This window comes from Eubalaena glacialis, unplaced genomic scaffold, assembly GCF_028564815.1.
Source record: "Eubalaena glacialis isolate mEubGla1 unplaced genomic scaffold, mEubGla1.1.hap2.+ XY scaffold_457, whole genome shotgun sequence".
Lineage (NCBI taxonomy): Eukaryota > Metazoa > Chordata > Mammalia > Artiodactyla > Balaenidae > Eubalaena > Eubalaena glacialis.
Window position 1 is genome coordinate 50,406 of NW_026871366.1, and position 14,899 is coordinate 65,304.

At 49.6% G+C, this 14,899-nt stretch overlaps 1 protein-coding gene across 5 annotated transcripts in view; it reads left to right on the forward strand.

Moving 5' to 3' along the window:
- Positions 1-14,899, forward strand: part of LOC133083659 (serine/threonine-protein phosphatase 2A regulatory subunit B'' subunit beta) — a 67,147-nt gene that overhangs the window by 37,157 nt on the left and 15,091 nt on the right. The window lies entirely within an intron of this gene.

Genomic DNA, 14,899 nt, shown 5'->3' on the forward strand with positions numbered 1-14,899 from the left:
TCATTTGTGACCCAAGATGTGATCAATCCTGGAGAATGTTCCGTGTGCACTTGAGAAGAACGTGTGTTCTGCTGCTTTCGGGTGGAATGTCCTATAAATATCAATTAAATCTGTCTGGTCTGTTGTGTCATTTAAAGCTTGTGTTTTCCTATATATTTTCTGTCTGGATGATCTGTCCATTGGTATAAGTGGGGTGTTAAAGTCCCCCACTATTATTGTGTTACTGTCAATTTCCGCTTTCATGCCTCTTAGCAATTTGCCTTATGTACTGAGGTGCTCCTATGTTGGGTGCATAAATATTTATAATTGTTATATCTTCTTCTTGGATTGATCCCTTGATCATTATGTAGTATCCTTCCTTACCTCTTATAATAGTCTTTATTTTAAAGTCTATTTTACCTGATATGAGAATTGCTACTCCAGCTTTCTTTTGATTTCCATTTGCATGGGATATCTTTTTCCATCCACCCCCACCCTCTGCCACTTGCAGTCTGTATGTATCCCTAGGTCTGAAGTGAGTCTCCTGTAGACAGCGTATATACAGGTGTTGTTTTTGTCTCCGTTCAGCCAGTCTGTGTCTTTTGGTTGGAGCATTTAATCCATTTGCATTCAAGGTAATTATTGATGTGTATGTTCCTATTACCATTTTTCAATTGTTTTGGGTTTGTTTTTGTGGGTCTTTTTCTTCTCTTGTGTTTCCCTGCTAGAGAATTTCCTTTAACATTTGCTGTAAAACTGGTTTGGTGGTGCTGAATTCTCTTCGCTTTTGCTTGTTTGTAAAACTTTTGATTTCTCTGTCGAATCTGATGAGATCCTTGCTGGGTAATCTTAGTTGTAGCTTTTTCCCTTTCATCGTTTTAAATATATCCTGCCACTCCTTTCTGACCTGCAGAGTTTGCTGAAAAATCAGCTGATAACTTCATGGGGATTCCCTTGTATGTTATCTGTTGCTTTTCCGTTGTTGCTTTTAATATTTTTTGTTTGAATTTAATTTTTGTTAGTTTGATTAATAAGGGTCTTGGTGTGTTTCTTGTTGGGTTTACCTTGTATGGGACTCTGTGCACTTCCTGGGCTTGGGTGGCTATTTCCTTTCTCAAGTGAGGGAAGTTTTAAATTGTAATCTCTTCACATATTTTCTCAGATCCTTCCTCTTCCTCTTTTTCTTCTGGGACCCCTGTAATTTGTACATTGGTGTGTTTAATGTTGTCCCAGAGGTCTCTGAGACTGTCCTCATTTCTTTTCATTTTTTTCCCTTTATGCTGTTCCTCGGCAGTCGTTTCCACCATTTTATCCTCCAGCTCACTTATTCGTTCTTCTGCTTCAGTTATTCTGCTGTTGATTCCTTCTGATGTATCTTTCATTTCAGTTATTGTGGTGTTCATCTCTGTTTGTTCTTTAGTTCTTCTAGGTCCTTGTTAAACACTTCTTGTATTTTCTCGATCTGTGCCTCCATTCTGTTTCGGAGATTTTGGATCGTCATTACTGTCATTTCTCTAGATTCTTTTTCAGCTAAGTTGTCTATTTCCTCTCCATTTATGTGGTCTTGTAGGTTCTTACCTTGCTCTCTCATCTGTAATGTATTGTTTTGATGGGTGGGGCTGTGCTCTCTCATCTGTAACGTATTGTTTTGATGGGTGGGGCTGTGTTCCTTGCTCTCTCATCTGTAACATCTCATTCTTTTGATGGGCGGGGCTGTGTTCCTGTTTCTTGCTGGTGGTTTGGCCTCCGGCGTCCAGTACGGCAGTTTCCAGGCAGTTGTGTAGAGCCGGGTCTTGGTGCCGAGATGAGGACCTCCGGGAGACCTCACACTGCCTAGTGTTCCCTGGGGCCTGAGGTTCTCTGTTACTCCAGCGGTTTGGACTTGGTGCTCCTGCCACAGGAGCTGAGGCCCGACCCCCGGCCTCGGAATCGAGATCCCACAAGCCACGCGGCACAGCAAAAAAAAAAAAAAAAAAAAAAGCAAAGCAGGGCAATAACAAAGAATAAAAACTAAAATAAAATTAGAAAAATAAAAATATTATAAAATTAAAAATGAAACAACAACAACAAGGCAAAACAGAACCACAACAGCAAAAAAAAGAAAAAAGGGGGCTGGAAGAGGCCTGAGGGGTGGGGCTTAGGTGGGGTGCGGCTTAGGCCTAGCGCAGCAGGAGGGGCCCTGGAGGGCTGAGGGTTAGGCCCAGGACCCCAGCAGGCTCGCCGGGGCTCGAGTGGTCGGGGGAGACGCTGGCCACGTTCCCCTCTGATCCCCTGATCGCCTCTCCCCGTCCCCGCTGACCCTCCTCCGCTGTGGGAACCCCTCCGCTCACCGCCCCGAGGGTGCCGGTCCCACCCCACCTCCACGTTTCCTCCCCTCCTCCTTCCCCTCCACGTCCCGCCCGGTCGCTTGGGGACCCCTTCCTTCCCTGTAGATGTCTGAGGCCCCCACTGCACCTGGCCGGCACCCCGCTTGTGAGGAGACGCGAACTCCGCCTCTTCCTGTGTGCCATCTTGACTCCGCCTCCTCCTTCAGGGTGTTTATTGCCCCCTTTTTAACTCGTGTCTGTTAGAATGACGCGGTCTGTTTCATTGTTTGTCCCTTCAGGGGAATTCTCTCGGTCTGTTAACTGCAAGTGGTTTCTTTGCTTCTTGTACTTACTTACGTTTCTCTTACTCTGTGAGTTTAGGAGAAACAAGTATGTATTGTAGTCTTGGGAGGCTGTTTTATGTGGGACTGTCCCTGTGTAGCTTGTATGGGCTTAATGTGTTTGGCACAAGGGCAGCTTTTAGTTTGGATGCTTGCCACCTATTTCCTCAGCGTGTGCGTGCTGTTACCCCCTTAATAGGGGTGTGCAGGGGCGGAGCCCGTGCGCACTCCCGGGGCCCCTACCAGCAGGGGCAGTGATTGGCGCCTGTGCCCAGGTCTCTCAGCAGGGGCACCGGTGGCCCGCACACCCTCCTGGGACCCCGTGCTGGCGGGGGCAGTGATTGGCACCTACTCGCGGGTCTCTTAGGTACAGTGGCAGCCGGCCTGCTCCCGGGATGGCGGGGGCAGTGATTGTTGCCTGCTCCCTCGTCTCTCGCAGCAGCGGTGGCTCACGCCCACCCCGGGGCTCGTGTAGGCGGTGTGCTGTTGCCTGAGAGCGTGCGCGCTTGGGGAAAGAAGCTTCTTTGGTGGTCCTGCCGTTCCCCTTGCACCTCCCTCAACAATCGTGCCTTGCCTCTCTGGGGGGGCCCAGGCTTCTTCCACGTTCATCCTCCGTTGCCACACTCCAGCCCCTTCCAGATGTCTCCGCGCAGCCAACCCCCGTCCTCTCCCCGAGTCTGACCTCTGAAACCCAAGCTTCAGCACCCAGCCCCCGCCCGCCCCAGTGGACGGGTGTCTCAGTCTGGGGCGCACAGGGCAGCAGTGACCACCGTCTGTGCAGGTCACTGTCTACGTCGCCTTTTGCAGACCTGTTGTTGTGCTCTCTCTGAGGCCCTGAAGCTCCCCCTTCGTCCAGGCTGATCTCCCTGCCAGCGAGGGCACTCTCCAGGGTGCAGGAACCTTTCCTCTTCCACAGCTCCCTCCCTGGGGCCCAGGTCCAGTCCCCATTCCTTTCTCTCTCTCTCTTTTTCTCTTCTTCTTTGTTTTGCCCTGCCTGGTTCCATGGAGATTTTCTTGCCCTTTCTGAAGTCTGAGGCCTTCTGCCAGCGTTCAGTAGGTGTTCGGTGAGAGCTGTTCCACACGCAGGTGGATTTTTCATTATTTGTGGGAGGACGTGAGTTCCACGTCCTTCTCCTCCTCCACCGTGATCGCTTTCCTCCACATTTTCCTCTTTGAGTTTTAATTTCCTTTAATGTTACTGCTTTATTTACGGGTTTTAATTTCTGGGGTCAATTTTGGTCATTTATGTTTTTTTCTAAAACAATCGTTGTCATGATTATAAATGTATTACTCTAAAGCTTTTCCTTATCTTCCCATATGATTCTTTGAAAATTTTTGTTTTCTTTTGGAGTATAGTTGATATACAATGTTGTGCTAGTTTCAGGTGTACAGCAAAGTGATTCAGTTATACATAATCTATTTCTTTTTCAGAATTTTTTTTTCCCACTTAGGTTATTACACGACATTGAGTAGAGTTCCCTGTGCTATACAGTATGTCCTTGTTGATTATCTGTCTTATATGTAGTAGGGTGTATATGTTAACTCCAAACGCCTAATTTATCCCTCCCCATTGCCTTTCCCCTTTGGTAGCCATAAGTTTGTTTTCTGAGTTTGTGAGTCTGTTTCTGTTTTGTTAATAAGTTCATTTGTATCATTTTTTTAGATTTCACGTATAAGGGATGTCATATGGTTTTGTTTTTCTCTGTTTCACTTACTTCACTTAGTATGATAATTTCTAGGTCCATCCATGTTGCCGCAAATGGCATTATTTCATTCTCTTTGATGGCTGAGTCATATTCCATTGTACGTATGTACCACATCTTTATCCGTTCACCTGTTGATGGACATTTAGGTTGCTTCCATGTCTTGGCTATTGTGAATAGTGCTGTAATGAACATTGGGGTGCATTTATCTTTTCAAATTATGGTTTTCTTTGGATATATGCCCTGGAGTGGGTTAGCTGGATCACATGGCAACTCTGTTTTTAGGTTTCTGAGGAACCTCCACACTGTTCTTCACAGTGGCTGCACCAACTTACATTCCCACTGGCAGTGTAGGAGAGTTCTGTTTTCTCCACACCCTCCCCAGCATTTATTGTTTGTACATTTTTTAACAATTGCCATTCTGACCAGTGTGAGGTGATACCTCATTGTAGTTTTGATTTACATTTCTCTGATAGTTAGCAGTGTTGAGCATCTTTTCATGTGCTTTTTGGTCATTTGTATGTCTTCTATGGAGAAATGTCTATTTAGATCTTCTGCCCATTTTTCAATTGGGTTGTTTTCTTTCATACTGAGCTGCATGAGCTGTTTGTATATTTTGGAGATAAATCCTTTGTCAGTTGCTTCGTTTGCAAATGTTTTCTCCCACTCTGTGTGTTGTCTTTTCTATTTGTTTTGATGGTTTCCTTTGCTATGCAAAAGCTTGTAAGTTTAATTAGGTCCCATTTGTTTATTTTTGTTTTTATTTTCATTACTCTGGGAGCTAGGTCCAAAAAGATACTGCTGTGATTCATGTCAGAGTGTCTGTCTTTGTTTTCCTCTAAGAGTTTTATAATATCCAGTCTTACATTTAGGTCTTTAATCCATTTTGAGTTTTTTTTTGTGTAGGGTATTACACAGTGTTCTAATTTCTTTCTTTTACATGTAGCTGTCCAACTTTCCCAGCACCACTTATTGAAGAGACTGTCTTTTCGCCATTGTATATTCTTGCCTCCTTTGCCATAGATTAATTGACCGTAGGTGCATGGGTTTAGCTCTGGGCTTTCTATCCTGTTCCATTGAATCGTGTGTCTGTTTTTATGCCAGGACCATACTGTTTTGATTACTGTAGCTTTGTAGTGTAGTCCAAAGCCAGGGAGCCTGATTCCTCCAGTTCTGTTTTTCTTTCTCAAGATTGCTTTGGTTATTTGGGGGTCTCTGTGTTTCCATATAAATTAAAAATTTTTTTCTTCTAGTTCTATGAAAAATGCCATTGGTAAATTGATAGGGTTTGCATTGAATCTGTAGATTGCCTTGGGTAGTATATTCATTTTGGCAGTATCGATTCTTTCAATCCAAGAACATCAAATCTGCACATTTGACCCTTTGTCTTCGTAGGGTTATTTATCTCTCCATTTGACTAGTCATGCTAGAGGTTAACTTATATTTTTTCAGATAAGAATCTGTCAGCTTCATTGAGTACTTTAATTTTTTGTTCATCTCCTTCATGAACCTCTGCTTTCATTTTTGTTACTTTCTTACATTTTTTCTATTGTCACTTTTTTCCAGCTTCTTGAATTGAACAATTAATTTATTTTTCAGTCAGCTTTACTGAGATATAATTGACACAGAGTAAGACTCCCCAGTTCTAAGTATACAGTTTGACAGAATTTGATAAATGTTCACCCCTGTGGATCCACATCACCGGCAAGGTAGGGAACACTAATAACCCAGGGACGTCCCTTGGACTCCTTGATCAGTGGGTTGGGCCAGAGGGAGTGGCTTGGGCATCTGCCTACCCCCTTGGTGGTGCCATGTACAGGGATCATGGGTGCAGGACCCTGCTTTTGCTCCTGGCACTGCAGAAGTGACAGTTAGGTTCTGACTTTTTTGTGTCTTGTTCATAATTTGCCCCAGCTGCACGTGTGTGCAGTTATTTTTAGTCCCTTATAGTTTCTTTGTATCTGTTGCTGGAGGAGACGTTTGTCCATGTGCAAGCCCTGCAGCAAAGGGTCCCAGGTCCCGGCCTACCTCACCATCGCTCCCTGGCCCTATGGTGCTATTGTTTTGCCTTTTCTAGATCATGTGGTGGGTTGTCTTGGGTTTTTCTGGCCTCTTTCACTCAGCCTAATTGTCAATGTTCGTCCTTAGCATTTACTGCTAAGTAGCATTCTGTGCACGCACGTCCCTTGGTGTATCTGTTTACTGGTGGATGAAAGGTTGTTCCCAGTTTTGTCTCATGAATAAAGCTGTTGTGTACGTCTGTACACAGGATTTGTGCAACACCTTTGCAAGTTCTCTGAGGTGAGAAATGCTGCAGAGTTGAATTGCTTGGTCATCTGGTGACTCTATGTTTAATTTTATAAGAAACTGTAAAACCATCTTCCAGTGTGACTGTCCGTTATGTGTGTCCAGCCAGCAGTGTGTGAGACGCCAGTTGCTCTGTAAGCCGTCAGCACTTGGTGTTGATATTTTTTAACTTTAGCCGAGCTGGTGCCCGTGCAGAGGTCACTTACTGTGGCTTCGTGTCTCATTTCCCTAACGATTATGTTCAGTCCCTGGTTATGTGTTTGTTTCTCATCAGCAGCTTTTTCTTTTTTTGGCAGCTCTCTTGAGGTATAACTGATGTGAGGTAAACAGTAGATGTTTGCGGTGTACCATTTGGTGAGCTTTGATGTGTGTGAATCCCCGTGAGACTATGCAGACAGTCGAGATGAGAAGCATTTCCAGCCTCCCCCCAACTTGGCTCCTTTACAGTCCATCCTGGCCCAGCCCCAGGCCCCCACTGGTCTACTTTCTGTCGCTGTGGATCAGTTAGAGTTTCCTAGAACTTCATGTAAATAGAATCACACAGTAGGTACTTATTTTTTTTAATTGTGGTAAAATTCACATAAAAATCTATCAGCACGTTAGCCATTCTAAAATCTAAAATTTAGAGGCCTTACTACACACACAGTGTTGCACGACCCTTACCACTGCCTAGTTCCGGAACATTCTCCTAACCCCAAAAGAAGCTCTGGGCCCCTTGGCAGTCGCTGTATTCCCCCTCCCCCAGCCCCTGACACCGCTCATCTGCTTCTTGTCTCTGTGGATTTGCCTGCTCTAAGTATTTCATGTTAATGGAACCATACACTAATTGTCCTGTGTCTGCCTTCTTTCCTTTACTTGGCATCACGTCCTCAAGGTCCATGCACGTGGTAGCCTGTGTCAGAGCTTCGCTCCTTTCCATGGCTGGGTCATATTCCATTAGGTGCTTGGACCCCATGCTGCTTATTCAGTCATCCATAGATGGGCGTTTGGGTGGTTTCCACCTTTTGGCTGTCGTGAGCAGTGCTCCTGTGAACATTTGAGTACGAGTGTTTGTGTGAGGCCCCGTTTTCAGTTCTTTCGGCTGGGGGGGCGGTGGGCGGTGGTGTGTGTGTGTGTACACATACCTAGGAGTGGAATTGCTGGGTCATATGGTGGTTCTGTGTTTGACTTACTGAGGGACCACCCAACTGATTTCCACGGCAGCTGCGCCATCTTGCATCCCCACCAGCATGCGTGGGTTTCCGTCGCTCCGCATCCTCAGCACGCTTGCTTTTCTCTCTCTTTAATTGTAGCCATTTGTCTTGGTTCAGGCTGATGTACCAAATCCTGCAGACTGGGTGGCTTATAAAGAACAGAAGTTTACTTCTCATAGTTCTGGAGGCTGGACGTCCGAGATCAGGGTGTCAGCAGGGCTGGTTCTGCTGAGGGCTGTCCTCTGGGGTACAGAAGTTTCTTGCTGTGCCCTCACACGGAAGAAGGGGTGAGGGAGCTCTCTGGAGTCCCTTTTATAAGGATACTAATCCCCTTCATAGGGCACCACCTTCATGACCTCATCACCTCCCAAAGGCTCCACCTCCTAATACCATCACCTCAGGGATTAAGTTTCAACATAAGAACTTTGCGGGGTGGGGTGGGGACACAAACATTCAGACCATAGCTCTATCCTATTGGGTATATGGAGATAGTTTGTTTTAACTTGCACATTTCTAATGACTAACAGTACTGAGTGAGCATCTTTTAAATGTGCCCATTTATCATTGTATGTCTTCTTTGATGACATGCTTGTTCAGATAGATCATTTGCCCATTTAAAAATCTGGTGTTTTCTTACTATTGAGTTATATGTGCTTTGCATACATTCTAGATACAAGTCCTTTGTCAGAGGTACTGTGTAGCAGATGTTTTCTCCCAATGTTCGCTTGTCTTTCTGCTCTCGTAACAGTCTTGGGAATTGCAAACGTTTTTCATTTTGATTGTGTCCAGTTTTCAAATTTTTTCCCTACTTGGTTTATGCATTTGTATCCTTGATGGGAAGTGTTGGCAAATCCAAGGCCAGTAGGATTTTTCTCTTGTGTTTTCTTCTAAAGGCCGATTCCGGTAACTCTTCCCTTCAGGTCTGTGCTCCACTCTGAGTTGGGTATTGGCACATGTGGGGTAGGAGGGAAGGTGCATCTCTGCACACGGTGTCCAGTGGCCCCAGACCCGCTCGTTGGGCACCTCGTCCTCCCGCTGACTTGCCTTGGCACCTTCTTCCGACGGGAATTGCCGTACGTGAGTCTGTCCCTGGACGCTCTTGGGTGTCGGTGATGGGCCGTCTGTCACAGCAGGACAGCACTGGCCCCGCTGCTGTAGCTTCACTGCTGTGTTCATGTCTGGCAGTGCTGATTTTCCTGCTTCTCCCTGATTCTCAAGTGCTGCGACTGCTCTGGTGTCTCTGCATTCCCACGTGAACTGCAGAATCACCGTCCCCACGCCTGCGAAAGGAGCCTGCTGGGATTCGGGTTGTGATCGTTTGAGTGTGTAGGTGGATTTGGGGACAGTCCACGCCTTTCCAACATCGAGTCTGCCGGGTTATGACCCCGGCATTTCTCAGACTCTAAGTCATCATTAATTTCTCTCAGTACCGTTTTGTCATGTTCATCTTTCCTCAAACGTATGAATACGTGGGCATAACCCAGTGTTTCATGTCTTTGATGATACTGTCAGTAGCGTTATTTTGCTTCAGTTCATGGTTGTCCCTTGAAGTGTACAGAACTGCTGTTGATTTTTGTGTGTTGACTTTGGATGACACATACTCATGAGATCACTTTTTCAGGTTCCTTAGGAGTTTCCAGTAGACGATCACATCCTCTGCAGATAAAGAGAGTGTCCCCGTTTCCTCTGTAATCTGCGTGTCTTGTATCCTCTTTCCTGCCCTGTTCCCTGTGCTGGCTGGGCCTCCGTGAGGACGTTGACGCGGGGTGTGGGAGCAGCATGGCCCTCGCCCCCCCAGCCTTGGGGCGCGTCATTCCGCGCAGACGCAGCGTGGGAGCTGCAGCTGCTCCTGTGTCCTTTACCAGGTTGAGGAACCTAGTTTGCCGAGAGCCCTTTCACTGGGTAAGATCCTGAACGCGTGTTGAAATTTGCCCAGCGCTTTTCTGCATGTATTGAGTGCTCCTGTGGCTTTTCTTCTTCCCTCAAGCCGTCTTCCGTCTTCGGATGAATCCCATTTCATCATAAATCCTGTCTCTTCCTCCTTACGTGCTTTTGGATTCTGATTGCTTGTGTCTTGTTAGGGTTTAAATCCAGGCTCCGGAAAGACGCCCATCTGGAGATGCCTTGTCTAGTGAGTTCTCTGGTGCGGTAGCAGGGTGGCCTGGCCTCACAGAATTGGTTGGGTTATTGCCCTCTTTTCCGGAGCCGCGTGTTTAGAACTGGGATGGTGTTTTACGTTAAACGTTTGGCAGAATTCACAGTGAAGCGTTTGGGATTGGACATTCTCTCCCTGGGAAGGTTGTGGACATTGAGTTTGATGGGGTAGTTCCCGTCTTTCAAGTGTGTGCCCAGCTCCCATGGCTTGGTGCATTTATTGACACACGTTGTTTATAAGATTCCACACGTTTAGGGTCTGTACTGACTGACGTCCCTCTGCCACTTCTGATGTTGGCATTTGTGTCTTTTGTCCTTATCCTCAGTCAGTTTGGCCGGAAGTTTTTTATTTTGCTGATCTTTTCTGAGAACTAGCTTTTAGTTTTGCTAACTTTTTTGTAATGATTTCCTATCGCATTGATTTCCCGTCTTTATCATTTCCTCTCTTCTGCTCACATTAGGGCTAACTGTTCTCCTTGCAGTTTCTCAACGAGGCAGCTCTGTCCACTCAGCCTTTCTGCTTTGCTCGCGGAAGCACTTAATGCTCTGAACTTCCTTCCGAGCGCTGCTTGACCGGCATCCCAAACGTTGTTGATGTGTTGGTTTTTGGTTTTTTGTGTGTTTTTTTTTTCCCTTCTCATTCAGTGCAAACTACATTTGTGTTTGTCTTGTAACTTCTCCTTTGGCTGATGCGTTATTTAGAATTTCGTTGTTTTGATTTTCAGCTCCTGCAGCTTGTTTAGACATGTTTTGGTTACTCATTTCCAGTTTAGTTCTGTCGTGGGCAGGGGTGCTCTGTCTGGTCTCAGTGCTTCCAGATGTACTGAGACTTGTTTTCTGGGCTGAGGGTGGTCGTCTTGGTAAATGCGCACGTGAAGGTCGTCCAGCCCTTGAGTGTCGGTTTGCTCCCTGGGTTCCGAGCGTGTCCAGGTCCCGGCGTTTCGGCAGGTTCTGCCTGTTCCGTCAGTTACGGGAGAGGGTGCGGCTCCCGATGGTGAGTGAGTGCGGGGTTTCCTTGGGGAGCTGTGGGCTGGGGGTCGTGGCCTTTGTGCCTCTGTGGGCTGCTGTGTCGTGTGAGGCCCTCCTGTCCCCAGATCAGCTCCGTCCTCACACCCCTTCTTCTCTCTCGTCATCGCGACACGGCCCTTGTTCTTGCCGGAGACGTGCTTCTCAGGAGCCTGCGTGCCCGAGATGGGTGGACCCGCTCCTGTGAACACAGAAAGGGGCAAACGGCTGATCCGTGAAAAGGGCAGTCTCTGCTTCCCTTCCCTGCTCACGGGGGCCCCTGTCGGCACACGTGTGGGCTTTGATCTGGGCGTCCTGCAGTTCGTCCCGTTCTGAGCCCTGCTGCCTGGAGTTAGCACGGGGGGTGCTGAGCCCACGGGGCTGCCCCCATTTCACACGCCAGGCCCGAGTCCCAGGCTGTCACCTGTGTGTCCGTCTGGCTCTGGATTCCGGGGCTTCCCACGACCCCCCTCATGACCCCCCTGCTGTTGGTTTTTGTGTGTTGGCTTTGGACGACACACACCCATCAGATCACTTTTTCAGGTTCCTTAGGAGATTCTAATAGACGATCACGTCTATTCCGCAGTTCCGCGGTTTGCTCAGCAGCCCACAGGACTCAGGGAAACACCAGTTCGTCATAAAGGGTTCCTTGTAAAGGGTGTGCTGAGGGGTACCGGTGAGCAGCCTGGAGAAGAGGCGTCAGGGTGAGGCGTCGGGGGCTCCCCAGCGCAGCAGTCTGTCCCCGTGGAGTTGGGGTGCGTCTCTGTCCTGGTGCGGCGGATTTGTTCCCTAGCTTGGAAGGCCCCTGAACCCGCTCCTTCAGGGGATGTTTCAGAGGCTTCATCCCGTGGGCATGATCGAGGTTTCTCTCCACCTCTGCCCTCGCCCTCTGCAGAGAATGCCGGGGCGCTGAAAGTTCCAGCTCGGTACCCATGGCGTGGGCTCTTTAAGGACAGCCCCATCCACGACGAAACAGGCTCCCGTCCCCCCAGGAGATTTCAAGGGACTTCGGGGCTCCGTGTCCGGAGCCAGGGGCAGAGGCCAAATATCAGCGCAGAAGCCGCTCCTGGCACCAGGTGTTCGTGGTGGGAGCGCAGATGCTCTGGGAATCCCTCCCTTAGGGGACCCCATGTGGTCAGGAGCCCCGTGGGGGGAGCCGGGCAAAGGCCAGCGTGCACCTGCTGGTGGTCCACACGCAGAGTCCTGCACGGGTGGATGTCAGATGCCCTGTGCCACGGGAGCCGAGCCAGACCCCAGGCCCCAGCCAGATGCTGCTGTGTTCAGGACAGGCTGTGTGGACGGACGGGGAGCTCCGTGTGTGCGCGGGGTCGGGGGGTGCCGTAAGGGGCGTGAGGGAGGGGATCGGGGTCACCACGGGGCTGCTCCTGACGGTGACGCTGGCCTCGGCGTGTGCCCGGGTCTCCCGTCACGTACACTAGATGGAAGTTATAGACCTGTAAAACCTTACCATGTCGTGTGTTTTTCCCTTCAGGGTGGCGTTTTACCATATTTTTAAACACGTTTCTTCGTACCTCTGGATTTCAGAGTTGGTGTTTACCGTTCCCTTAGAATGTTTGCAGACGGTCCTGAGAGGTAGCGGACGGAGGTCACGGTGAAAGTGTTAGGATGGACTCTCCAGCTGCCTGTGGGGTGGGTGGGCTTGGAAGTGCAGGCACCGCTCGTTCGGGGACGTGAATGCAGGTTTCACCCCACGGGCAAGGGCACAGCTCCTGCCTTGCGGTGGACGGACGCACGGCCCTGGGACGGGACGGTGCCATCGCCCGAGTCCGTCCAGCGAGTTCTCACGTGCCCGCGCGAGCGCTCCAGGCGGGATGACCGAGGTCCCTGGCTCCCCGGTCCCTGCCGCCTGCGCCCTCCCGCACCAGGGAGTGGCCAGTGCCCCCCGCGCCCCGGCTCACACAGCCCCCTCGGGGCCCTGGCGCCAGCATCCCTGGCAGGAGGCCTCCGCTGCCCGTCGCCCCAGGACGTGCGCCCACCTGCGCGGAGCAGAGGCTTTTCAGCCCGCACTGTGCCCGAGCCTCGCCCCGTGGTCCCCGCCCCAGCGTGTGCGCGAAGCCACAGAGCGTCCAGACGCACGGCTCCCGCGCAGCTGGGCTGCTCCCTCCCGGGGCGCCGAGGATAAGGCGCCGGCGCGTTCTGGGCCTGGCGTGGTGGGCAGGAGCGGACTCCGGCGGTCTCCCCCAGGGCGGCCCCTGGCCACGGGCGTGCGTGGCCGGTGCTCGGGTCCTGCCAGACCATCTGCTGGCAGCTCTGCCGCCACCTCCCCGATCCACGGGAGATGCCCGTGACCTGGGTCCTGTGAGCGCCGTTGCCCGTGTGGGCTTCTGTGGGGACCCGGTTTGCGCCTTTCCTCTGCCTCTCCCTCCGGAGTCCCGGCCGTGTTCACACCCTTCTCCCTGCAGGGCCGGGCAGGGCCTGTCGCTCTCTTGGGCCCTTGGCCTTTTTTTCTGTACCTTCGCCTTAGTTTGAAGTCTGTGTGTGACCCCGTTGTCAGGATAATGCCCTGCAAACGTTTTCCTGGTCTGCGGCTTGTTTTTATGCCCTCGGCGACGTCTGCCCCGGAGTTCTGGTGGGGAAGCGGTTCAGTCCACCCACCTTCTCTTTCAGAGTTTTGGTGTTTGAGTCACGTTTAGGGAACCTTTGCTTCTCCAGCATCGGGACGATCTCCTACATTTCCTTCTGGAAAGTTTGGAGTTTCACCGTCCACGCTTGGGGCTGGGATCCCTCCCTCATGGTTTTGTAGAGTTGCCCCGCCGACCAGCTGGGCTGTCACTAGAGACGATCGTTCCCTCTGAGCTGCCGCCAACTTTGTGTGCTGAGTTGGTGGGTGGCACGTGGGGGGTCTGTCCCTAAACTGGTCCCTTCCTCTTTGCCCTGATGCACAGCCTCACTGCTGTGACTGCACGGAAGGCTTGACAGTCATGTGCGTTTGCGTGTGGGCTTTGGATGAGCTGGTTGATTTCTGCAAAACACACCTTGCTGGGTGTGCATTGCCTTTGCGTTGAATCTGTGGGTCGTCTGGGGAACAGTTGACATTTTAACACATTATTGACTGGGAGATTTTTGCAGAAACTAACGCCTGTGGCTGTAATAATGTTTCCGGTCAAAAATGTGTCAACAGCATTAAATGTCCAGTCCAGGAATCTATATGGTCTGTCCCTCCATTTGGGGGGGGTCTTTGATTTCTCCCAGCCACGCTTTCTCGTTCCCTTTGTAGAGGTCTCGCACTTTCAGTTACGTTTACCTGTAGGTTGATGTCTTTTATGCTTTTCGTAGACGGCACTGTTACATTTTTTATTTTCTAATTGCTTGTCGCCAGTGTGTGGAAATATAATTGATTTTTGTACATTGTCCTGGGATCCCGCAGCTTTGCTGGTTTTCTGTTACAAGTAAGTCTCCTACGTACACACCTTCAAGTTGCGAACTTTTAGAGATGCGAACGTGCTTACGGTCAGCGTCAGGCACGAGTGACGTTGCAGCTCGCCCTCCGTCTCCTATTGCTGACGATCCTTCAGTTCTACCATCTCCCACCTCCTCTCCCTCCTCCAGGCAGTAACTCTTCTTGCCTGTTCACTCGATGCCAGCCCCTGTGTGCCAGCTGTTGTACTGGACTACTGTACTTTTCAAGGTACTGTAAAAATGTAAAAATGTTTCTTCATCTTTTGTGTTTGTTTTTTATGTATCATTTGCATGGAAAGTATTGGAAACCTGTTAGAGTACAGTACTATGCAGCCGACTGTGTTAGTTGGGTACCTAGGCTGACTTTGTTGGACTTACGGACAAACTGGACTTCGGAACGTGCTCTCGGAATGGAACTCGTTCGTGTGTAGGGGGACTTAGTGTAATTCTGGTATTTCGTAAACCTTTCGGAACTCTCCCTACCATCGCGT